The sequence below is a fragment of the Larus michahellis genome, chromosome 4 (assembly GCF_964199755.1).
Source record: "Larus michahellis chromosome 4, bLarMic1.1, whole genome shotgun sequence".
In the NCBI taxonomy this organism is placed as follows: domain Eukaryota; kingdom Metazoa; phylum Chordata; class Aves; order Charadriiformes; family Laridae; genus Larus; species Larus michahellis.
Genome location: NC_133899.1, coordinates 32,849,695 through 32,876,818, shown reverse-complemented (window position 1 = coordinate 32,876,818; position 27,124 = coordinate 32,849,695). Strand labels below are relative to the sequence as shown.

General features: G+C 43.8%; 1 pseudogene; it reads left to right on the top strand.

The window, feature by feature from the left end:
• On the top strand, positions 1-26,535 carry LOC141743073 (inositol 1,4,5-trisphosphate receptor-interacting protein-like 1; annotated as a pseudogene).
• The last annotated feature ends 589 nt before the right edge of the window (positions 26,536-27,124 follow it).

Below are 27,124 nucleotides of genomic sequence, written 5' to 3'. Positions count from 1 at the left end.
ATGGTCCTCGCCTTGCTTGTGCAAAGCATCTTCCAGCTCCTGCTGGAAGTTTTGCTGTTTGGCAATGAGCGGGATGACAGCAAGCATGAGTGCGTGCAGCGGTGTGTGGAGACGACTCGGCTGCTGCAGGAGCATGAGTGGAGCAGCTTGGACTGGGGAGCCCTGGCCTTTGCTGCCTTGCAGCAGTTGCAGTGCTGGGCGATTGCTGACCTGTTCTTCGGGCTCTGCTGCTGGCTCTGGAAAAGAAGCCAACGGCCAGACAGCAGTGATGAAGAGGAGAGCTCCAGCAGCAGCAGCACAGAGCTGGAGGAGGAAGGAAGTGGAGAAGATTCTGATGATGAAGGGCATCCTCTGATGACAAGGATTTTTGCAAAGCGCATCTGGTGTTCAGTGGAGAGCATGGCCTACAGGACACAGGTGGTGGAAGAGCTGGTGGGCGACCTCCTGGTTGTCTTGCAAGAACGCCTGTCAAATAGTTTCTTCCCGGTGCTGCAGCCAGCCATCGGGGTGGGCAGCGCCTTTGCAGGTTGGAGTCCCGCTGGGCATGATGCTGTCTACCACCTGCTCGTGCCCCTGAAGCCTCCCCATGGCCATGCCTTCCACTTGGAGCTGGGCACCGCAGGGCAGATGCCGGCAAAGAACTGCGTCCGTGTGGAGCTGGAGTGCACCTGCACGAGGGACCAACGTGTGGAGGACATGCTGTGCTTCCTCCACCACCCTGAGGAAGCGCTACAGAGAAATCTGGATTCCACCCTCCTAAGCACCTTCTGCACCGGCTTCTACCTCGATGCGCAGAAAATTGCCCGCTGGTTTCAGAACTTGGTGATCTCAGCCTGGGGGGAGATGACTCAGTCGCGTCACTACAGTATGGAGATGCTGCCTTCCAGCCGCTCCTGCAAGCTGCAGCTGACAAATGCCTCTGGGAGATCCCTCTTGGTTGAGATGGTGTTTGGGGTGCAGCAAGGCAACTCGGACATTTTCCTCAGCAGCCAGACTACAGAGGCCATCTTCACCCCAAGCACAACTTGGGCAGAGACCTACGCTGTGGCAGAGGCAAAGTTCTTCAGGCGTATGGCCAGGCAGGGTGTGACACCCTCTACCTCAACTGCCTGCAGCTCTGTGCCAGTATCCTTGTGAGCGCAGGCTTTTCCTCCTATACTTGGAAGACGGTTGTCATGCACCTCCTCAACACCATACCCCCGTCAAGCTGGAGCAGGTGGGACTTCATGATGCGGCTGCAGGATATTACGTGCTACCTGCATGGCTGCTTGGAGGAGAAACGCCTGGACCACTTCTTCTTCGGGAATGAGAACATGCCTGAGGACATCACCTTGCCCGCAGCCTTCCAAGCGGCTGAGCCGATCAACCTCTTCCAGTGCCTGGTGCAGGACCCAGCTGCCCACGCCAAGGCATGGCGTGAGTTTGAGGAACTGCAAGATCGGCTCACAAGACTGCAGGTCTTTGGCATCTGAAAGGTCTTCACAAACGGAGCTCTGTTTGTGTCCCCTAGACTGCCCGCACCTCTTTGACGGCATCCCTTCCTTCTGGGAGCTTTATTTTGTACAAAGTTGTCAATAAATGGTGTGTTTGAACAACAGCTGCATCTCTGAGTGAGTTTGCATCAGCTTTTTGGAGAACCCAGGCATAGGGTGCTGGCTGCTCAGCTGCCCCAGAGGTGGGGAGCATTTGCTGAAGAGCTGGTGGGGTGGGCTCTGGTTGCACTGATTCCCTAGCTAAGGCTCCCCCTCCCGTGTTGGGGCAATGGGAATAATTTGTCACCCTCCACAGCTGCGCACATTGCCTGTGTGGCTCCGCAGGGAGGGAGCCTGACGTGGCTTCCTTCTGTGCCATTCACAAAGTTTGGGGGTGCTTCTGTGACGGTGTGCTGCTAGCACAGGCACATTAGAGTAGAGATTTTTCAACATTTTAGGTGTAAATCTTCTCAGAGGAAACTATGAATTTGAAAAGGAAAGGGGTGGAGTTTCAACAACATTGGTTATATATTTGGGAACACAACAGTAGAAGGGACCAATAGTGGTGTTGGTTTCAGTTGATTTCTTCCATTCTTTCTTGCTGAAATAAATTCTTTTTGGCCCAAAAGAAAAATCTGTAGAATTCAGAAAGTGCCTATCAGTTTGTGAGGTTTTATTAGTCTTCAATGTAACATGGGACCATATTTAAAGGCCATTTCTGGATTTTGCTAGCAGATTCCAGACCGGCTTTTTGATAGCCTTTTTTCCTGAGCTTCTGAAAGCGTCTTTGGCAGGAAATTGCAAGATCTGTGATTTTGCTTGTGCTGTTTTGAGAAATTCTGCCAATGGCAACACCAAACAAGCTCCAAAGAATGATACAAGAATGACCCCTACAAGGCTTTAGCTTGGTTGGCTAGGTAGGGCTCTCCAGAGCAGCATCTAATTCTGCAGGGCAACATCATTATGCAACAGATGCCAATCCAGACAGAAGATATTAATATTTAGGGATATAGGTGGAGGATGATATAAGTCTTTTATTGGTATTTTCAAGAGCCCCTCATCTGAAGTCTGTTTAATACCTCCTAGCATGGTATCATCACATAGTGTGAGATATTCCCTAGGGCAAAGAGCTTTCTCCAAAAACCCAAAAAGCTGACATAGCACAGAAGTGACCTGGTGAGGTAATAACCAGAGCAGGGATTGATTGAACCCCAGCCTCAAGAACTCCTAGTCTGCACAGTCAATCCAACCAGACTTTGTTGCCTACCAGTGACATGGTCAGGATTGTGTATCCAGTCTCAGACATGGAAAGCTCCATGCAGAAAAATACAATATTGGCAGGGTATCCTTATTAGCAGTCTCAGGAGGCCAAAGGGTCAATCTTACTGATCTGATTGCTAGTCCCCTCAGTAGACAAAGGAATGCTTCATCTTTACTCACCACCTCATCCAGCAAAGCTAGTTTCAATTTCATGCATCACCCATTTTTCTTAGAGCAAAGATAAAATCTTTTTTTTTTTTTTAATTTTTTCTTCCAAGAAGATTTGGGAATAATGCTTAACTGAGGCTTCTTTTAATTTTAGAAATTGGTTACTTGGAGTGAATTTCAGTTTGCTCAGTCTAGGGAAAAATCGATGAGGAGTAGAAATTAGTTTTCTGAATGGTAAGAACAAAAATAAACTCCTTTACAAAATAATGCAAATTATATTGTCAGATTTTAAGCAGAAGGACAAAACACAGGAAGAAACTGGTATCGAAATGCCTTTGTGCCCCTCAGGTGGGTCAGAGGGACCCTGAGGATCTTCTGAGTCATTGCCTACAATTCATTTTCAAGGCACAAATTCTCCTCTGATATAACACAGTGCTACTTTCTTTCATCTGCCCACTTTTTCTTACCTTTGCAATGGAGATACTGGGGTATTTTATGGTAGGAGGGGAACTTACGACACTTGTCTGATATAGCAGTGGTAGAAGAAAGGCATTTATTGGGGCGAAATTTATAAACTGGCTTGAATCACAGCTCTGAGATCAAAGTTTTCTTTGCCTCAATTCTTTTTGAGGAGGCTGGGGTACTGGGCCTCAGCCTGGCCACAAAAATCAACACCTTTTGAGCTTTTTTTTTAGTAAATAGGTGCAAAAGAAAGTAAAAAGAGAAAATACCAGAATATCAAATGTGGGTTGTTAAGTTGCAGAATGAAAATGAGAAACTGTAGGAATTGTGGAACTTCCAGTATTCCTATTCAGCAGAAATTATACAGTGACTTAAGTGGTTAGCTGTAAAAATAAACATGTTTATTACAGAGCGAGGGGAGGTAAAGGAAGTCATCCCAAAACAAGAGCCAACCCAAGGAAAAGCAAGACAAACAATATTGTTACCATAAGAATATATAAAGCTTTCTGACTTTGACCTAAAATAGGCAGTTAAACATAACAATGTCACCATTGTATGTATTTCTGCTATAAATCATTTCAACATCAGTGAGAATGCAGCTGACAAAGGAAACACTATTTTTAAAATACAAATTGTTACCCAGTAGCGGAAGCTGGATAATGTTGGAAGTTATTTTTTGTATCAGTATATGCTGTACACCTTAATTGGTAATTTTCTCTGCATGAGTGATTGGGAGATTTTATTAAAAATACATTAATTTTTAGAATGGGATATTTAAAAAGTTAATAGCATGGCACAGACAACAGCATTTATGGGTGAAAAGAGGAAAGGAATGGCAGACATGCAGAGAAAATGGCTATGTGAGACAGAAATTCAGAGAGGAATGAATATGCTGTTTTAGCTGGCTTTAGCATTGTTTCTCATTAGGAGAGTTTCTTTCTCATTGACTTCCTAGTTCTCACCCTTTTTTTCTACCTCATCTGCCTCTTCTGCCTGGACTGTGATGGCAGCTACAAGGCGGACTTCAAAAAGAAATCTGCGGACTTCAGGAATAGATCCAAGATGAGAGAATGGAGATTGTCTACTTTGCTGGGCTGTGTAGTGCTCAACAGCAGGGCAAACATTCCTCTCTTAGGTTTAAAACTTCCAACAAATTACTTCAATGGCAGCATAAAACAAATTGATTTTGAGAAATCAAAAGGATCTCTCTTAAGATTTTTCTCCATCCACTCTGTTAGACTCAAGCTTGTTGGAGGGTAGGAGATCTGTTTCAGTTTGTTCCTTTATGAAGTCTCAGTATTTTCTGAGTAGGAGGAACCCATCTGAAGGAGAAATCACTCCCCTCAACTGGAGGAGATCCCCAGGATCTCTTGTGACACAGAGCCAGCCAGGATGGCGTCAAAGCCCAAACCTGTCTTCACTGATGTTAGCCCCTGGGCTTTCAAGGTCTGAGCCCTTTGAAGTGGCTCTGCTTTCCCTCCCACGGCCCTTTCTCTTTCCGCTCACACCAGCCCTTCAACTCTCCCTCATTTCTGCTGGAGCAGCTTCCCCACTCACTCCCCGCAGGGTCCCCTCCTCTTTATTACCCTCTCAAAAACTCCATCTGTTCAGACATCAACTCCAAAACCAACAGTGACTGCTTCGGGGAAAGAAGTCGTAAAAGCACCACTGCCTGGTAAGTGAAAACACTGTGTGTGTAAGGAGGCGGTCTGGGACCCATCCAGCTCCATGTGGTGGACGCATGTCTGGCACCCCACAATAGCTTTCTGTACCTCTGATGGGCACACGAGCCTGGCAGAAGTTACCTTGGGGAAAGAGTACGGCAAATGTAAAGAAACAGCGGTGTGTTAGGGAAAGGAGACTTGTCAGCACGGTTAGGAATGGCTTAGTCTTTTCACACTATCTGTGCACAGAGAGAAGTTTAATAAGTTAGTTCATTAGTAAAAAGAAGACTCCCTTTTTCCAGAACTAGAAGGAGGAGGCATTTTGGTGCTTTCTTGTAGCCCACCACCAACCTCCTGCAAAAAGATTCTCCTTTCTTCCTGGAGAGCTGAGATGTACCAGAAGGCAGACACACACTGTAAGGTGCTACTGCCTTAGCGGTCAGGCAAACCCTCGTAAGGTTTCCACCACAATTTAGGAACACCACTTTTATTTTTATGTATTGGTACTAGTGTCTACCATCCCTAGCACTGAGAGTACCCCCCTGCACCGGTGCTGTGCATGTGCCTATAGTCAGGGCTCTTGTCGTCGAGGGACTTGGACTCTGCTGAGCCTGGTTTTCACTGGCAAAACTTGTGCCTGTGCTACAGTTGCCCCCAGTGCATGGGAACTCATTTCTTCGGCTGGTGCTTTTATTTCATGCCATACAGCTTCTGCTGCCACTGGCCTGGCTATAGGGAACTGGAGAGGATTAGGAGCTGCAGTGGAGGAAGAGTCATTTCCACGGCATATGGATCTGACATCCCAATTCTGCTCATCTTCCATGGTAGGGCAAAGGGGGGATTAAAAACCAAAAATCCTAGCATTTTTTTAAATCAAGGAGGGAATAATCTCAATGGTGGGTGGCATTTACTCCTTCAATGGTCCCATGTTTGGTAGGCTGAAGGTGTCAGTGGAGACTGATGAAATCTAGGTCATCTGCCAGAGCCCAGCTGCAGTCAGTAAATCATTATTATCTAACGACTATCCGGTAGCCTATATGAAGTGAGTTGGTCTCTTTCAGCCTCCCAGTGGGTAAATGTTCACCCTACAAAACTGCTGGTGTAATTGGTGTTAATTGTCCGTGTCAGCAGAGGCTGTGAGGTGCTCACTGTGTGTCAGGGCTCAAGCACACGGGCAAATAAACAGCAAATGGTCTGCACCTTGCAGCAGACACCGAGTGGACAAACCTGAGCTACCAGTCCACGAGCTGCCAATTCTACAATAAATAAGTAAATAAATAAGATAAAAACTAAAAGTGAAAGCGTGAGCTGTAGATGGGCCTGTAACGGCCGAAGTGTTTCACCAAAGCTGTTGCCTTATGAGTGCGCTGGAGATGCTGGTGAGTGAAACAGTACCACGGAAAATTCAAGTCTTTCTGACCAAGGTGGAAGCTTCTTCCAGGATTTTGTTAAAGAAACTTATTTAAAAAACAAGCTCAGAATGGCTTCCTGTGAGCAGAAGTATTTTTTCCCATTTCTTCTTCCCATCAGTTTTGAAATATAAGGAAATGCTACAAGAAACTCTGACCCGCTAAGGCTGGAAGGGTGCTTATGATGAGTGACATGAAATAAATGGAAGACAAATAGAAAACTCACTTGGGGCATACCATTAAGCAAGGACCACTGAACACGGGGTGAGCTAGCCTGCCAGACACAAGACTCCCTCCTTCTCTCCTGCTGAACAGAGAAAGGGGACAATATCTGCGACAGTCCATATGGTTATGGTGTGGAGTGTTCGCCTCCCTTTTGCCCCTGATCAAGCTTCAGCTGCTGTGCCAGTATGGCCCTAAACCCAACATAAGCAGCATCCCAGGGAACGCAGTGATTCCCTTTGCTGACAGAGTGTGGTTTGCCGGGCTCCGGTCCCATTCAGTCCCTGCATAAACACCATGGTCTGTCAGGGGTGTCAGTATGTCATAAAGGGATTTCTTTCATAAAGGTATTAAATTCTCATCATTTTAGAAAGATATTAATGTCGCTATCAGATTGCAGATGACTATTATCAGCATACAATAGAGGTGCATAATGACATCCTAGGGCAAGATAGAACTTAGCTGTTGCCAATAAATAATGCAATTTAATTTTATAGGTTCCCCCCACCCGCCTTTGGCTGTGTGTCTTGCTGTCCGAGGCATTTTGGAGATGGCTTATACGATGGTGTGGAAATGGTTCTCAAATGCCAGAAGCTGCAACATGGCTTTTCCACAGTGGGCACTACATGGCCACATTGTACGGCTGGGTTAGGGAAAGAGCGTCGCAGATTTGCCTGTCTGTGCTCTAACCTCAGCTTGCTGTTTGCTGCAACATTTCAAATCCATGTAAGCAGTAGGCAAGTTAGTCCTAAAACGTTATGGGATGCCAGCTGGTGTCGTAAAACTGCTCCTTACCAGCCTGACAGCAAAATCACCTGGCTCTCATTCACATTGATCGGGGCACATTTTTGCTGGTGGGAACAGACTCCATATCAAGCGTGGTCCTAATGGAGCACAAATTCTTTCTGTTTTCCACTTCCACAGCTAACGTGCTCTGTGTTCTGGTCAGATAGCAAAGCAAGGGCAGACACAGGTTTATCCCTCCTCCCCCTGCTCTCAGCTCCATGCCCTTCACACATAAGGGTTTGTCTTTGTAGGCTAAGCCGTAAGAAGCAGAACTGATAAAATATTCAGGAGGATTTTCAGTGACCTCTGCTGTAAGACTCCCCTCCATCAAGGTACCCCAGGCTCAGAAGGGAAGAATGAAAGAAAAATCAGTCTTAACGATTGTTTTTTCTGATCAGTCAAATAAACATAATTAGTTAATGCCACTTCATATGGAGAAATGTTCCCGTCTGTACAAATACAGCCTTTAGATGTCCTGGCCTCTCTATTGACAGTCCTGGAGGAATGAGAAAGTGCACAGGGCTTCACCACCCCTTCTTTTGCAACTGCTGAGGAGCAATTCGAAATATAGTTAAGGACCCATCCTGGTGCACTGGGCTTTAAGAAGAATCAGGACACTGAGGACAAAAGAATGCTGCAAAAAACAGCAGGGCTTCCAGTCTGCTGTAATAAACCATTATAGCAATAGAAAGGATGCTGGCTTTGTTTGCTTATTTATTTTGGTGGGCTTAAAACCTTTTTTCTTTCTCTTCCTTCAGAGACATAAGCTTTGTTTCACAGCACTCAGCTGGAGAACATGCACAACTTTAGTTATAGATGGTTACAGTTTGTTACCTTCTGGGAAGGCTTTGCTGGGAAAGTAGCTTTTGGGCTTTTTTTCTGCCCATGGCTGCTACAAGACACACAACAGCTTGTACCTGTCAGCAAAACCAGTCCTTTTTCTTAACTGCCCTGCTGCCTAACACTCTTATTTCACAGTGTCAGGCACTGTGAGCACTTTAATCTGTTAAAAGGGCTCTTTTTTCCTTTTAACACTGAACCCATGTTTTATTTATCAGTCTTTGATTTAGAAACGCTTAGAAGGCATAACACGTTTTCTAAGATGGATGACTTCTCTGTGGCTTTTGTGCGTGCCCGTGTGTGTGTGCATAGGTGTTGTCGTTGCTGGAAGTCCAAAGGAAAGCATCTTTATACAGAAACGCTCTCTGGCATGTAGTCCTGGAGAACTGCTGCTCTCTAACAACAGCTTTCTGAGCAGAGACCTATAAAGCTGTTCTGTTAAGAGCCAGATCCAGCTCTCATTGAAGTCAATGGGAGTCTTTGCCTTGGCTTCAGTGGGCTTTTTTCCAGGTCCCGCTGAAAAAGAGCGAAACAGTGCTGAATAAAGGGAGATGTAAATACTGCAGTTTGTTTCTGGGATGCTTTAAAGTCATATGAAGCTAGTTAGATTTATCATCTCCAGCTGATAGTATAAAACTCAGTCAGAGGTTACAGAAACTTAATTTCCTAGCTAGGGAAATAAAATCCTCATCACCGCCCCACCATGTTCAGTGGTTTTTTGGGGCAACCATGTTCCAGCCCCACAAGCTGCCTCTCTCCTCCAGCCTGTTTGGCAAAGGCGTGAGCTTCCCCCAGCCCTCCCACCACCCTGCCTGATCCAGGGGGATGCGTCGACAGAAACCCAGGAAACCCCATCTCCCCATGCGCAGACCCGAGAGCTCCATGCTGTGCATCACAGCGAAAGACCCCGCTGGCCACACAAATTACTCAGTGTCTGTGCCGAGGGTAGCCAAAAGCAGCTCTTTTACCCTCCAAGAGACCAACCATGCAGTTTGCAACTCGTTTTTAAGTTGCTGTTACAGGGAAAGAAGGCCTTTAGCAGCGCTAGCGCTCAGTCTTGCACATGTGGCCAGGGCAGACCCAAGCCCCGTCCATCACTCGCAGCGCCTCTGACCAACATGTGGACCACATCTGTGTTGCATTTCACAAGGGACACGCATCCATATGTGCATTCACGTATGTGCTCTCTATACTGCCCCGTACTCTGCAATGGAGCCTTCCCTAGCTTTGCAATACCTTGAACATTAATCTAGTATATAATTAGGAGTGTGTTAAATACAGTCTGGCAAAGGGAAAACACATGCTTGTTCAGCAGCTGGGGTAGAGGACATCTGCCCCACTGGAGGCTGGGTCTGCCACAAGGAAATCCAGTATTGAGGCTGTTCCTGGGGCCACAGTGGAAAACGGCTTTTGTGGAGAGCAGCTGTGAGTAGGAGGTGAATTTTGCTGCTGTCTGATGGCAGCTGAAAAGGTCCCTGGGGTAACAGCAATTGGGTGGCATGACCACGCTCTAACACCTTCTCCTCTCAGTGTAGCCAGCCAGGGTCCTACATCTGCAGACATAAAGGCTATTATTGCGTTGCTCTGAGCTTTTCCACATAAGAGTGAGCTCCTGGATGTCCTACTCTTAATCAGGAGGGCTGGGAAGTCTCACATTGCTCTGTGGCCACCCGTTATGGCCTGATTACACGAGACAAAAGTCAGGTCAGGATCAGATCTCCCTGTAAGGAAAGAGGGTTAGGGAGCATCTCCTGCAGGACAGAGGGTGATTAGGAGCACTCCAGCCACGTTATCTGTGGGCTCAGCCCCTGAAGGAGCTCATCCCCTTGCTTCCTATCTAAAAATCTTCCTATCTGGTCACGCCGTGACCCAGTTAATAAAACCAGACTATTTTAAATATCCAAGAAGAAAATTATTGTGATATCCACTGGTTTCTTGTATCATGTCTTATTACCACTACCCTTATTTACAACTTTTTCTTCTGAGACATTTCTGAAACCAACATTTTTAGGCCTGCGTTTAAACGGCAGATCCCTGAGGCTGGGGTGCCACCTCACTAGTTCAACAGGCACTCTGTGCTGCCAGCCTGGCAGCTGCCGTGGAGTCTGTCAGATGGTCATGAGGATGATGAGATGTCTAGACAGCCTTGAAGTCCTGATGGCTATTTGTCTTTCACTCACATTTCACTGGGAAGGAGTTGTTAATATTTGGTTGCTTAAACAGAAGACTCTCTTCAAACCCCTCCCTTGATCCAAGCATACTGCGCATTGGTCCCATCTCCAGTAAGAAAGTGATGTTTTCCCCCTGGAAATATGCTCCACAGAGACAGCTTCACTACGTAATCCTGTCAATCAGCTGCCAATCACTATGGTAACTGGGTGCCAAATACAATATTAAGATAAGCATTAAATAGCTGCCAAATGAGGCCCTCTCTGTTCTCACCATCTTAAAATCTTCATCTTTCTTTTACTCTCTCTTCTCATCTTCTCTGTCTGCTACTGATGTGCAGTTTTCTCTTTCCTAACAAGGTCTCTGTAAAGAGTCCCTGCTCAGTGTCCTGCAACTATTGAGATGCCACCGAGGCTGGAAAACAGGGTTGGCTGGAATACATACACTTTTCAACAGTATACAATACAGTACTTTTCAAAGAAATGGAAACCAAATAAATTTGTTTTGTTTTGTTTTGTCTCACTTCATTTGGAGTCTCTTGTTACACTCTCCATCTGCATTGGCATGCCATGGTTGCTGCCCATGTTGTCTGACCAGCCAATGACGTAAGAACAAAGTTAGATGACGGATCCTTTAACCCGTTATCCTTTCTCCATCAGCAGCAGAAAACTAAGGAAAAACTATAGGAAGCAGAGGAATTATAGGAATTTTTCCAGCAGCCTGTAGCTCAGGGACTTTCTGAGCTGGAGGTAACATCTGGAATATCATCGTTGCCCCTGATAGACCTCCTCCATCAAATTTGTTGATCCAAACTTGAACTCATTTGTACTTTCAGCCTCACAACATCCTGTATTAAAAAGTTCCCCGATGAAATTAGTGCAGGATGTGAAAAGTTCTTCATGTTTGTGCTCACTCTGCTCTTTGGGCATTCCGCTGACTGCCTCCTTGAGTGTTATATGATGAAAAGTAGTTTAGTTCCCTGTTCCTCTTCCATAATTCATGGGTCTAGCACCTGTTGTTTCAGTTGTCAAAAACCATGGAAATGTTTTGTTTCTCTATTTGTTTCCACACACCGTAGGTTGAAAACATTGAAACGTTGCCATATTCAAAAGGTTATTTATAACCTTATTGGAAAATTCCTCCTGTGATGTTTTGAACCCAGCCAAAGCAGAAGAGGCATGAGACTTACCACTTCATAGGAAATTCTGCCATTTTGACGTCTTTTCCAATTTGAAGCAGAAAAAGTATCATTTTTGCAAAAAAATAAACACAGTCACTTGGGAGAGCTCAGCGCATTGCGTTCCAAGTAAGCAAATGTGTCCAATTGCCTAAAAGTTGAAAAACAAAACCTGCCTTTCGAACAGCCGTCTGACAGTGAAAAACAAAAAAAAAAGGAAGAAAAAAAAGAAATGAAAAGCCTTTATGCCAAATACTGTACTGTGAAATTTGGTGTTTTGACAACATCAAACACTCTGTGATTTTTGCCTCTGAACTGAACTTTCATCCACTCCAAATAAAAACCAAGCAACTTGCTCAAAATATATCCATTTTGAAGGAAACCATGCTGATAAAAGCTTTCCTACAAGGTGCTCCATGTTGCATAGGTTGATCTTGGGAAGGAGAATAGTGACCAGGATTTTATCTGTGACTCTGCCCTGTTGGAAAGTGTTGGTTTTACAGGCTGAGTCTCAGCTTTAACCAAACCTCCAGCTGCAAAGGAGCCAGCTCTTGCTGCAGTTGGCATTTGCAGAGACCCTGCGGCCCGGCCGGCTGCCATGCCAGGGCATCTCCCTCGCTCAGTGCCAACTTGTATCTGTCACCACGTTCCCTCAGACTTCCCAGCCAGCTGTCCAGGACTGGCGTCATCTGGAAATCAGGTGGCTGGTTGCTCCCCAAAGCTGTGAGCCACTTGTGGCCACGGTGGGCTTCTCCCACCGCGTGGCTGGGAGAAGAGGGAGGTGTTCTGAAAGAAATGGCATTTACAGGGATACACAGGCTGGTCTTCTCTGTGCCCTAGCTGTTGGACAATGTTCAGGAGCAGGCACAATGCCATCTTGACAGGTGGACTTAAGTGTAGGTAGCCAAAAGGTCACATATGTGCGTAAAAGACATTTGTTGAAAGCAGATGCTCTGAGCTGGGATAAGAAACAGTCCGTAGCTCCCACACATCATAAATATGGCATCGACCCTGCCACTGGATTAACAACAAAACTAAACATGGGAGCTTTGGGCTGCGGTGGGTGAGATACAGCTTTCTTGATTATGGGCCCATGTTTTATTTTATTTTTTTTATTCCCTGTTGTCTTTCCTCTATGGAATGGGCAAAAAGGGGTTTCCCAGACTTGGTAATGTATTTTGAGAGTTCCATGTGTCATTAGGGTAGGGGAAAAAACGCCTACAGCCCAAACGTGCTTCACAGCTTTGTATGTGGATACGAATGCAGATTAATATGATATTAATGTAATGCAATTAAGAAAAAGCTGATGTTATTGTTTGAGACAGACATTATTTCCCCATAGAAGAGTAAATCAATTGCAATTATTGCACTTTCTTTAAGAATTTGCACATTTTACTCTAGGTCAGTTCTATTACTGAAATGAGGTACTACTACATTTTAGCTACTCTGAACAAAGGGCAGAGGCAGTCACAGGTACAACGTGTGACTAATCATGCTGCACGCGTAACCATTCAAGAGTTAATGAGGGACAAACTAAACATAAATGCTCTCCTGAGTGTTTACATTCTTTAAAAAATAAAATAAAAACAAGTCAGGGAAGGGAAGGGAAGGGAAGGGAAGGGAAGGGAAGGGAAGGGAAGGGAAGGGAAGGGAAGGGAAGGGAAGGGAAGGGAAGGGAAGGGAAGGGAAGGGAAGGGAAGGGAAGGGAAGAAAAGAAAAAGCCAGCATCTGTCTGCTTTTCCACTGAAGCATCAGTAACAGAAATCCTCTTCTGGAGCTATTTATTGCCACCAATCTTTGACACATTCACACCGTGACCCCCGCACCTGTAATGCGATACACAGGCGAAACAAAAGCATGAAGGGAAAGGGCTCAGCTTCCTCTGCTTAATTACTTCATGCAAAACAAAAGCCACCCAACGGGTTGTTTGGAAGAGAAAACAATACCGAGCACCCTTGCAGTTGCTGTGGACAAACGACGTGTAAGTAAAATTCCCCACCTGGCACGGAGCCAGGGGACACGGGTGTCACCAGCACCCTCCTCCCGTCCCCCATGCAGAAACAGAAATGCTTTTATCCCATTTGGGCACTAAAATTCTTCACTTTATGGACAGCTATTTTGGTGTAGGGGAGAGCTGGAAGCAGCTTTGGGCAGCAAAGGCCACAGTGGAGACTTGGAGGAGAGGCAGAGGGCGTGATGCAAAATGGCTGCAAGCCCCGTGTCACTGAGCCAGATAGGGCCAAAATGTGCTTGGAGCTGCTTGGAAGCCAGGATGGCCAAGACAGGGTATATCTCAGCTGTACTCTCTTAATGGCTTTCACAAAAAGAGGTTTTAGGGAGTTGTGGCACATCTGCATCCCTGCAAATTACTTTTAACCAAAACCTGGTTACTACCAATTTTTGATTGCACTGGCCTTGAGTGCCCACAGGTTTATTTCAGGATAAATGTGAAGAACAGTATCGTTAAGCTTAAACCAGCAGGATTCATGGGGCTATGTTCTTGTTGCGTGTTTGCAAACCTGAAGCTCAGATGGCAGCCCAGGGCGCCAGTGGCATCCCACCAGGCATCCTGCAGGCAGTCATCACAGGTCTCAGCTGGGAGGCAGCAGGTTTCAAACACATGGGGACAACCATTGCAGCTGCCACATCCCGGCTCAGACCAGCGCCAGGATGGCCCTTTTCCGATCCACTGCGAGGACTGAAGCCAGACTCGTTGGTTTGATGCCGGACAAGGGTGGAGGAGAGCTGCTTGCAGAGCAGCAGTCTCTGCTAAGAAGCAGTTTCATTGCTGCCTGCCCGCTGTGCTCTGTAGCATCTCTGTGGCAGCCCATGAGAAAGCCGCCTTTTCCCTCAGGGCTGCCAAACAGCCCGGAGGTGACACTGAAATCGCTAGAGCCCACACTCTGGACCGAAAGTGGGTCTAATGCTGTTTATCTACAGTATAAAAAGGAATATGTGCATGTGTGGGGGTAAGCTTAATATAAATACCTGATATTAGGAAGTTAATTTCCAAAGAACTGTAAAAGATGCTATTTCTTTGTATCTTATGTTTGAAGACTTGCTGGTGTACCACTATACTGTTACAGTATCTTCAGCACTAGTATGTGTTTTCTTTTTTTTACAAGCACCAAGTAGTTCAAAGATCATGTTTTAAAGCTCTTTCATTCAGTCAGAGAAGGGAAAGCTCTAAATCATCCCTGTTGTGTTTTTCCACATTAAAGAGCAATAACTAAGAACACCAGGAGCTAATCTATTCCACGTTTTCATGTCCCTCTAGCGACATGTTACAGGAATGGCTTTAACTGACATTTTGTCCTACAGAAAAAGCAGGCCTTCAAAAAGCACAAAACCATGCAGACACCAAACCCCACAGAATATTTTCTCCAAGACTTCCTTTTTTTGTAAGGAATTCCCAGAACTCACCACAAATATATTGGTGACAATAAATCCCTTACTTGGTTGAACAGGGAAAGTCTCCCAAGATAATGTCCTTTTAACTCAAATGTGTAAGAACAAACAGCTAAAGGGAAATCCCTCTAACATCCTTCATCATTTCCCATTGCCTTCAGAGCACACCTTTACACTCATCAGGATTTCAGCCCTGCCTCCAGCCGATAAAATAAGACATAGCTCCCGTGTCGCTTTTTCTATGCAAGGTTAGTATGAAGCATCCATCAGGAGCAGTGAGGCCGACCACTGCCCAGTCCCAGCTCTGGACAATGTGTAGGACTCAGTCCCACCACCACCAGCTCCTGAATACAGAAACCACTTACAGGCTGCCCAAATTATTCCCCGCCTCTCAGGGCTACGGAGGAGGATCTGTCTGTGAAACAGATACCCCCAGAAGTACATGGCTAATTGTTTAGGTTGGGTTTTTAAGGGGTATGGGCTGATGGAGGAGCTGGACTCAAGACATCTGTTTTCTGACATTGTGCAAACAAGCTAAATCACCTGGCCCCTGGCTGGAGAGGGAGATGCCTTTGTCCCAGTGAAGAGCCGAGGTTCATGCTGTCCTTGACAGTCTCAGAGGGAGCGAGATGTGCTACACAAACTCTCCTGACCAAAGCAGGGTACCCCATGAGCCAATCTTCCTGCATCCTACTTAAACCAGATGCTCATAGGAGCAGCAGTCAGAGGGACGCCCAGGTCCTTGCTCAGCTCTCACTACCTTTTCAAACTTAAATACGCACAATCCTGTTAACCTTTTACTTAAGAGGCTTATTTGTAGCTGTCGCATGCCACACACCTCTCTATATATCCATGATCTCTGTTGTATCCATGGCCGGATCCAAATCCATTGTCTTTGCCACTTGACACCGAGGACATGGCGCTGCCCCCGAGAGAGTTACAGGCCTCCACAATGGGCATTCCCACAGCCAGCTCCCATCAGAGCATCATGGATGACATGCACAGATGTGCACAGATGCACAGAAACAAACACTTAACTTGGAATTACATTGGCTCTATCCACATTTTTTTGTGAGCCTCTTCCAAATGGTGTGTTAGCCTCCAAGGTCAGAATGCGGGAGCTCCAGAAGGGGCTTGCTTCTCCTGACCATTGCAGAAAACCAATAGATGAAAAGGGGAGAAATTTTCCCTCCTTTTGATGGCTCTGCCCTGTCAGTATAGGGAAAGAGGAAGAGGAGAGCGTGATCTACACAGAGCTATTTCAGACTGTCCCAGCTGAGAACCCAGACTTGAATGCCTTGTAAAACAAGCTTTTAGCTTAACAAGCCCTGTCTATTGACTGTATCATATTGGTCTTTATGAATATTTCATGCATTCTCCCTTCTTCCCACTCCTTCTTGCAGTTATTTGTTAAACAGAACTTATTAAAACTGGAAAAAAAAAAGCATTTGAGGAGCATTTATTTTAAAGACTTACAGGATGATGTAGTCAAAAACATATTTTAAAGATTTAGCAGAATCAAACATTAGAGATTAAAGCAAGGAGAGTGCCAATTAACTATCTTACATAGAAATGGGACAGTCAATAAGTCATAAACCCATCAAGTTGTCTTGGTGGTGAAATGCTTTTCATCAGAACTAGATAAAAGGTATTCAGAAGACATGCACTATGTATTGAAAGTATCCTTAATGCACACATTTTTCAACTCTACTCTTTAATGTACAGAGCTTGAGGTCAGTTTGCAAGAGCAGAATGCCATCTTTATAAGAAATTCATATCTGTAAATATTTCAATTATATCTCAACAAAACAGAGAAAGGACTCAGAAGTGCAGAAACTGTAAATACAAGGCAGATAGAACTCACTATAGAGAGTTTTTCTTCCTATTTGAGCTGCACAAGTTGACCCTACTCTAAAATTTATACTGTAGGCCTCTTTAGTGAGTATGGATTCGAGCACAGCACATTCATTTCTAGGATGTGATCTTATAGTGACCACAATCCGTGTCAGTAACAGTGTTGTCAATAGGATTCGAATAAAAGTTTTTGCAGTTCTACATGCCCACAGCTGGTGAGTGACAGGACATCCTGATGATGAGTGTGGGTTTTGCTCTTATGGCAACCTGTCCTACAGTCCTTTTATTTGCACCATTTTCATATGCTTCTCTAAGCACTGATGAAATTAGTCCTGAGTGAAACCTCTACATGGAAGTGTGAAAGAAAGTCTGGATGCAGCACAGATTATGAAATGGGCCTCTAACCTAAGTTCTTCTTGCAGAAGACATTCCAGTAAGGGAGTGGAAGGGATGTAATACGAAGTATTCCACTCATCTCATTGCCAGAGGAGCTTTTGAACAATGAGCTTCATTTTTCCTTCCACTGCACTAAAACAAAACCCAGCTTCTCCAAAAAACATTTATGGAATTATACCAGCACAACATTGATGGTATGGACTAGAGAATTAGATTTGCTGTACTTAAAGGAAACAATTGAAGAAGATTACAAAAGGAAGGGCAAACTCAAAGTCTTCAGCTTTCATTAAAACTATTCATTTCCTTAGCAAGGCAGAAAATTGGATAGCTCTCCTTCTGTTCATAATATAATGGCTTGTGTTCAGTCAGAGCCCTACCTACCTGCTTAAAAGCAAATCATATGTAGCAGCGATACACATTCATTACCATCCTCTCTCAAGATAATTTGACAGTTCCATGGCATGGTGCCACAGTTGGTCGTTATCTCTATCCCCAAGTGTCGCACTCTCCTGCAAGATGTTGCAGTGACAAAGAAATCGCTGGTAGCTCCATTTGGCTTTCTTCATCTGGTCAGCATCTACTCCAAGAGGAAGGGCTCCAGGGATTTTACAGAGGGATGCAGGCATAAAACAGTCTCACTGCTTTTGTGTCGGGTTTTTTGTTTGTTTTTTTGTTTGTTTGTTTATTTGTTCGTGTTTTTTTAAGATTTAAATATTCACAGAAGGAGCAGTTAACTGGAAATAATAAAGTGGAAAAAAGAACCTGTCACCCTTAAATACTGGAAACTGCTCCCGCTGCCTCCCACCAACTGGCTGCTTCTTATCCACTTGTAACTTTCTCAGAGGACTTAAGGAAGTCGGTAAAGAAGATCTAGAAGGATCATTATTCAGTCCTTCCTCTTACCAATACAAGTTTGCTGTTATCCCAGTATGCTCTACCACCATGGCCTTTGTGCCCCAAGAGGTTGATAGCTTATCAGGCCAACAATAAGATAATTACAAAATTGATGTTAAAAAAAATGAAACAACCTCCAATTCCATCATTTTCTGCCTTATTGTCAAATGCCCCGCCATTTACATGATTTACTGTGCATATGTTTTTTTCTCTGTCTCCAAGCCCAGAATTATCTTCTATTGAGGCTGTATCAGCTGCTGGTGCTTGCAGATTTTCTTTGTCCTTTCCAACCTGCGAAATATCATCTGCAGAATCCAAATCACTGTCTGCCTATTCTCTTATCTTCTACTTCTTTTACCCATCAATAGCCAAGCTGTGCTGTTCGGTAACTACAACATATTGTAGGAAGGAACTGATAAGTACATCAAACAGCATTCACAGACTACACACAAACATGCGCCACTGACATTTTTTATTGCCTGTGACAAGTCACCCATCCCCACTCAGTCTTTCCAGACGCATAATGCAGATTTCAAGTCTGTGTCACTGTAGGTACTCTTTATTATAAAGAACTTATGCATATATAATCACAGCTAGAATTTGAAAACCATATGCAGACAAAAAGTACATTTCTTTCTAATATTACCAAAAAAAGGATGACTATAAAACTGTAAGGATGGGAGAGCTAAATTAAATATCTAAATAAGGAATGGTCAGATAAGCGCTTGTGATTTAATGGAAGCAATTTAACATTTCTCCTTAGCTAAGGTGTGGTAACTTGTCTCGTGTGACTCCCACGTCTGTTGCTCTGCAAAGTAATATCCACTTTGTGTAAAATTCACACCACTGATATGGCTTGTGCTCCAGATGACAAGGAGTTCATACAAAGTTGGTTACTGAAGATTAGTCAAAGAGGGGCAACTCTTCAAATTCCTTGCTTTTTTGTGATCTGCTCATTGTCATCTGAAACAATGAAACAGCTACAAATTTCCCGGTGACCATAGTTCACATATTTAAAAGTTCAAAAAGCTTAAGGCAAACTTATCAAAGTTGGACGCAAGTTACTGCAGAAAAAGTGATCATTGGACCCCCTTTTAGATTGAGGCTGAATTTGTAACACAAAACTTAAATATTTTTCACTGCAAGCAAGGGAAAAAATTATTGGGCTAACCTGGACTGCTCAGGAGAAAAAAAACCAGATTCATTTCTTAATTGTCTGATAGGGTCCCCATGAGATTTGGGTAAATCACCTAACCTCTGGTTATGAGTTTCCCCCTGTCAAATGTCATTTGTTCTTACCCAGGTGCTGTTCTTCAGTTTTTTTGTAAATGGGTAGATAAACCAAACCAAGGCTAAACTAAAGGTCACTACTCTAATGAGTCATGTACCTAAATCCCATCCAGTCAAATTTAGGTTTTACTGCAATGCATCACCTCGATTATCAATTCTATAGCAATGTATATTACATGTGTGCATTCAGTATTCCCGCAGTGGCAAGACTGGAAAAATGTGATACAGGCTTTAATATTAAGTCAAGATTGTTGCAGATTAGGTTTCACATATGTTTTGACTATGGTTATATTTTTCACTATTATTTTAGTTTGTCATATTCCACACACATTTAAAATGTTAACTAATCTCTTGCAACTGTTAATCTTTAATCATTTCCCCACTACCAAACCCTAAAAAAAGGGACTCTGCAAAACCTGGAAATAATTATGAAAAGAAGGTATAGGCGTCTGTTTTTTAGGTTTGAGCTGTGACTGATAAGCGGTTCTGTTGTTCATAAAGGGAAAACATCTGTAAAGATTTAAGCCATCAGGAATGATAACCTCTGAACTCTCACCCCACGCTGAGCTCCAGTAAATGAGCGCACCTATCTGTCCTGCCAAGTGTAACGCGATACAGATGTGAAGTTTACACCACAGGCTGTTTGTCTGGCTTTGAATCTTGAAGTTAGATTGGGAGGATTCTTAAAACAGCAAATACAGGATCACAACAAATTAAAATCAATAAAGTGAGAGGAGCAACTATGTATTTTATGTCAGTTTTGAAAGATTAAAGATTTTTAGATAGTGAAACAAAATACATGCCAATTTTTACCAGGGGCTTCAGGAAAGATTCCATCTGGGTCTTGCAGAGGAATGTGAAGTCACCAGCTTCTATGTAAATTTTAAAAATATAGACAAAGAAAGCACAAACTAGTTTTATCTGGATAAGAAATTAATACCTGCTGTAGCTGAACTGAATGACACAGTAATGCAGGTATTAACAGCATGCAATATTACAGGGTAATGAAATAAGTCAGCCCACAGTCTCACAAGTCATAGGAAGCCCTGTAGTTGTGCTCAGACAGCCACAACACCAAACTACAGCCACAAATCCTCCTCCAGTGCTTTTCCCCCCAGGCCCGAGGTTTGAAAGGAAACACACTCCACAAACCTTTTAATTTAGCTTGGCCCTTTTTAATGAGAAAGGATGTTTTTAAACAGACATGTGCCCTGGTTTTCCTTCCCCTTCTAGCGCATGCATCAGCCAAATAAATATTATGAAAGGATTAAATATCTTGTGCTTCTCTTGGATATTTCATCCGAGTATATCCAAAGTGCTTTACAAACTTCAATTAATCCCCCACAGAGAGCAGCACGCATAGCCATGAGCAGCGGGGAGAGGCGGCAGGTACGAGTGTCTCTCTCAACTGCACGATGGGTGAGCGTAGGGCGGGCATGGGACTCCAGCCATCCCTTGCTTCCACATCTTTTCTGCTGGGTTTTCGCAGGCATTTGCAATTTGTATCAGGCAGCAAAGACAATGATTTCAAGCTTGTGTGGGCACTGGACACTTCAACTCTCTCTCCCCATTTAGTGAGACCCACAGCGCCTCTTTACTACCATGACCAAGGCAAGAGCCGTGGTGTGGTTGAACTGGGCACACAAGTTCCTCCAGTCTCTCCATCCACCTTCCCAAGGCTTTGACCTTGGGTTGTGGGTAGGACAGAACTGGGCAGCGGGCTTCAACTTCTAGCAAACCAGCATGGCAAAGCACAGGGTGTCTGAAGCCTGCCTTCTGATGTCTCATTTAAGACACCTGAATTACATTATTTCTCTGGATGTCAAAAATCATCGCCAGAACGCATATGATCTCTCTGTACCTGAGACTACAAGGGTTTGGGCAGGTTTTTTTTCATTTCTTTCCTTCTTTACAAAAAATGTGTCAAAGACATAATTTATTACAATGAAACCGTGAACATACAAAACAAAACTGACATCTCCTCACTTCAAATGCCTTTGTGCCTAGAAGACAGGAGATAAAAAGGCAATTGATACGGGTAAACAAAGCCATATTTTATGTCTTTCTCCTGCCTTCCAGACTGTAATGGGCTGCGGTCTGCAGCTCGGAGAACTTCTGCCTGATTTATATGCATTTTTTAAGCAAGTCTCACTGTTTCAGCTTTGTAGCAGGACCAGCAGCAATGGCACCTGTGTTCGGGGGTCAGGCCATTAAAGCACACGACTGTGTGCCATTCGTCCCCGGGAGCCGCCAGCTGAACAGCAGCTGGGGTAGGAGTTTTGAAGCATCTCAGTATGGCACTGCTCACTGAGAGCTTTTTGTGATTCATTGACAAGCTGGTCACCATGGAAAACAATGCTGCTCCCAGCATATTTCTTTGGTTTGATGTATTATTAGACTTGCCTCCTGTTCTTGGATTTTTGTTTTGTTTTGTTTCAATGGCCGTAAGTACGTTTCTGCAGAGCCAGCAACACTGGCCTGTGAAGCAATGTGAAATGCTGCACATACAGCATGATCCCGCAGGCCCAGGCTCTGCTCCAGCTGGGCTGTGTCCCTCTAGATGTCATGAACAGACAGATGCCAGGCATCCAAGCATGATTTCAGGTTTACAAGGAGAGAACTGTGCAATTTATTCCCATGTCAATGCAAGCTCCTGGGGCTTTTGGACAATCACGGGCCACAGGCTGGTAGAACAAGGAACCACATGATGACGGGATTATGCACAGCACCGTTTTTCCAGCTGAATCCTGAGTAATGAAGGCAATGAAGGGGATGTCAATCATCAGTTTTCAAGAGGCCCGGATAAAGGATTTCAGTCCAAAATACGGGCATTAAATTGAGTGGAGTTTTAAAACCTGGTAGATTAAGCTGTCAGGACTCTTGGGTTTCCATTCTGAAATGCAGAATGTGACTCCCCAGAGAGACAGCTTATGCTTGGTTGCATAAATACACATATATGTGACTGATTTGTCCTGCCAGGCTGGAAGACGATGGCTGTATAAGCCTCAGCATAGGCCTGCTGGCATTCCTCAGGAGTAGGAGTCTCTGTGAAGTGAGGCTATGGCATTATCCTTGACTTGAGCATTTTGATAAACCTGGCATTGAGTCTGAAGCATGAATCATGGCACAGAGTAGGCTGCAGCTGTACCCTGAAAACTGGGTCTGGATGTTGGCGATGAGTAATATATTAGTATTACAGTGGCATCACGGCTCTAAATGTACTTAATATCCAACGATGCTGGGGTGGTATCTGGGATATTAGCCTTGTACCTAGCTCTCGAAAGCCAAGGTCAGCCCTTCTGGGATCTGAATCCACTGCCCTCACTTTGGGTGGGTTTGATGGCAATAGGACGTTGGAAGGTCTCACGTCCTCTCTCAGTCATGCATGCTACATGGCTGTGCCAAACCTGTGCATCTTTTTTTGGATGTGAACAATAGCATCATAGTGCTGAATACTTGGGCCACAACGGAAACATTCTCTGATATTTCTATTCTGACAAAGAGATGCAAAGAAAAGCAGGCAGCTTTTCTTCTCCTCTGTAACTGCAACAGGATTGTCCTTGTTGACGAGGTGAGTAACATTTTCCCCTGTGTAATTCTTGGCAAACACAGCAGGAAGAAGAAAGGGTTGAGCCAGAATCCACATGCAACACTGTTCTACAGCATCTCAAGTTCAGCTGGCCAGCAGCCTTCTCAGAAAATAAAAGCGATAGTCTAGGAAGCAGCAGACTGCATAGTAACAAGACCATCATGCAGGAAAACCGAGACACCCAAAGCAGGATATAGAAATATATTTATAAAGGGCAATTATTAAACTTTTGTGTATGTTTAGCAATTGCTTTGCTGAATGCTGTTTAATGTTACAGGGAATATAAGTATTTGTGGAATCTTTCTTAAATTTCAAAATTCAGGCCAGATTCACGGAGAACTTGTGACTGTATATTCAGTTCTCGAAGACCATTTTTGAGTCTTAAATGGAAAACTATAAATCCATGTCTGGATGAGATTCTGAGAACTGCAAGACTTCAGCCAAGATGTGGTTATGGTGATGACCAAGTTTCTGTGGATGTTTTCCAGTTCATTGAAATCTGGACAAGTCAAAAATTAAAATAAAACAAACTATCCAGATTGACCATCACCTAAAAGTAAGCCTGAAGAGCATTTACCATTAAAGCTGCAGAATCGGTCCGGTAGTTCTTGCTTGACCCCATTTCCTTGAGCATTACCAAGTCTCAAACCAAGAGACTTTCCTACAGTCAGATCTGACAAAGGATAGGAAAAATCACCCAAATAATACTGGAGTGGAAACAGGCAAAACGCAGGAGCCACCCTATTCAATGCTGCTTCCATAGGAGCTTCCCTTAGGCCTGTATATAACTCTAGGGAGGTTTGAATCCCTCTGACTACAAGTGGGTGAATAGAAAGGAAACTTTAAACTACATCTGTGCCCCTGGCTTCACGCTGACCTGAATCTGGGATTTTTGGACATAGACACTGCCTTTCATTTGAGACACAGCACTTCCCAAACTTTCATGAACTGGAGCTGAGGAGGACAGCTGTTGCTGTAGTTGCATGCAGGTGTGTTGGCAGGTCCTTTGGTGTCTCACATGGGTTATATTTTCACTAATATCTGCACCAGGAACATAAACACATTCTGGACAGCAGCACCATAATTCAGCTGCATGCCCTCCTTCTTCATAAGGAAAGAAAAGTATTGCCTACCATTTCTCAGATTTTTCTAATCCAAGGTTTAATTAATCTTTTGATGCAATCTCTAAACTATCTTGATTACTGTTTCCACAATGGATTTCCTTTGTGACTAAATATAGATCAAGCTAAATTCTGGAGATAAGCTTACTAATTCTATTTTGCCTTCCACTTTGCTTGCTCACTGGCAGGTGGAGCTTTTGGTTTTCAGCAATTGTTTTTCTGCTTTCTGTTGCCTTATAGTTTGCTAACTCAACAGTTATGTCCTGGTTTAGTCTTGATAGAGTCGACTTTCTTACTGGCAGCTGGTGTGGTTTTGGATTTCTGATGGGTGTAGATAGGTTTTTTGTTGTTGCTAAGAGGTCAAGGCCTTTTCTGCTCCTCGCACCACCCCGCCAGTGAGCAGGCTGGGGGGGGCACGAGAAGCTGGGAGGGGACACAGCCGGGACAGCTGACCCCAACTGACCAAAGGGAAATTCCATATCATATGACGTCATACTCAGTATATAAAGCTGGGGGAAGAAGAAGGAAGGGGAGCACATTCGGAGTTATGGTGTTTTTTCTTCCCAAGTAACCATTACGTGTGATGGAGCCTTGCTTTTCTGGAGATGGCTGAACACCTGGCCATGGGAAGCAGTGAATGAATTCCTTGTTTTGTTTTGCTTGTATGTGCAGCTTTTGCTTTACTTATTAAACTGTTTCTATCTCAACCCAGAAGTTTTCTCACTTTTACTCTTCTGATTCTCTTCCCCGTCCTGCTGTGGGGGCAAGTGAGTGAGTGTCTGCATGGTCCTAGTTGTTGGCTGGTGTTAAACCACGCAAGTTCCAATGTTAAGAAACATGCAACACACCACGCTGCTGAATTTCTCAGTGCCTTTATACTCTAACCAAGGGTGTCCATGGATGCAGACAAGAATGAAAAGGAATAACCAATTTTTCACGCAGAGACCAGTACAGTGATGGGACCTGGCAGAACTGTAGTCTGACCTGTTGGGGTTTTTTTTGGCAATGGTTGACATTCAGCAGTGGAAAGCTCATACATTCATTGCTGTACTTGGAGAAGTTGCTCCAGGCACAAAACTGGATGTCAGTAAAGTAAAAAAAACAACTCCGGTTTTGAATGAAATTTATAAACAAAATAATGGGCAAACAAAATAAAAGAAGTTGTGTTGCTGTAGCCAGATCAATCATGCAACAATGTAAGGAAGGCAAAAAATATGTAAAGAAATGATATTCTTTTAGTGAAAGGTGAACAAATAGGCTCCATTTTTGGATAAAGAAAATCTTCATTGTGTGAAAATGATAATAAAATTGGGAGAATTTCACTTGGGTTTTGCTCTACTCCTCAGCTCAGATAAGGTTGTCTTTTCAGGTCAAAATGTCTTTCTCAAATTCACACGTGAACCTATTGATTATTTGAGAGTTTTACAGCATTTTCAAGGGGTTCTATTTACAATATTTGTCAGCCACAGTTTAGACAAAAAGCATAAAATAATGCTGCCGTTAACTTAACTTGTCTATAAAATAGAGTTCCTTGATCTGCTCTTGCTGTGCAGTATATGCAAAATACCTTAGCACATTCCTTGAGTAGTTTCTTGAGCATTCAGGTTTTCCTTGGGCTTCACAGAATGACATGCCGAAGAGTAACTGGAAAGAAAATAAATGAACACTTCTCCCTGAAGTAAAGATAGGTGTAAAGAGTGCCTAGGTCTTACTGAGAAGATCGGTACTTCATTATAGTAAGCACTGTAAATGCTTTTTCCTAAAAAACAAGTTTATTAAGTTTGCAATAGATAAAACAGAAAAACATTGAAAGGGAAATAGGGCAAAATTCCCTCCTAACAGAGCAGATCAAATGCAGAACCTGGAATACAACCCAAGTGGCTGGATTTTCAGCACCTTACAGCCAGGCTGAGTTGCTTCATGCTTTTGAGATTCCTGGTCCATCTCTACTCAGAGTGGCTGCAGTGAAGAGCTGAGTGTAAAACAGACTTACGCGGCTGTAGCAATGAACACAACTGTGCCCATTGTTTAAGCTCATAATGGCCATGCTAACTCTTGGTAGATACTTAGAGTTTGTTTACTCTTGGATCGTGGTCAATCAAAGTGGGTTACAAAATCCAGCCATTTCCCTTACTTCATCTTGTTTCCATATTGTTTTCCCAGTATTTAAACAATAGTCATCTTTCTTATTTCCACAGTTCACTTTTGAAAGGAAGGCAGATCAGCTGTGAAATCTGTTTCTAAGTGAGATCCTGTTTTTTTTCCTATTTTTCATTAGGGTTGGTGGAGATGTGACGGAATCAGATGACTTACACAAGGTTACAAAGCAAGTTCTTCAGGTCATACTAGAATGAAGGATTCTATTGACTTAAAAACAGTCAGTTTAACTACTCGACTCCTGCTAATAGCTTTTTTCTGTCTCTTAACCAAAGAAAATCTTCTTCATTATTTTCTTATGAACCATGGTTTTTTTGCTTTTAATAAAAAATAATTGCTTTTAAAAAGACATAAAAATGTAAATAGGAAAAATATCTCCATAAATTGCTGCATAGCTTTATTTGTCATTGTTATTTATTACAGTATTTGTGTTAGTTATTCATGGAGATTCTGGATAAGCCCAGAGCCCATTGCTAAATAAGGCATTGAAATTAGCTCTTCTGCCCACCCCTACCCACTCTGAAGCTCCTCTATTTACTCCCTTCACAACATGGGAAAATCATTTATTTCCTCTGTTCCTCAGCGTTATCCCTGTAATACGCTTGGGAGCCATTTCCTCCCCATTTTGTCCATCCAGCCTGACAGAGCTTATAACTGCAAGACAACATGCTTCTTCCCTGATTCTTTTACAGTACCTGATATCTCGGCAGTCTACGTGCTGCCATAACACAGCGATAATGAGATTTAAAAAAATGAAAGCAAATCAAAGGGATATCATACATCACA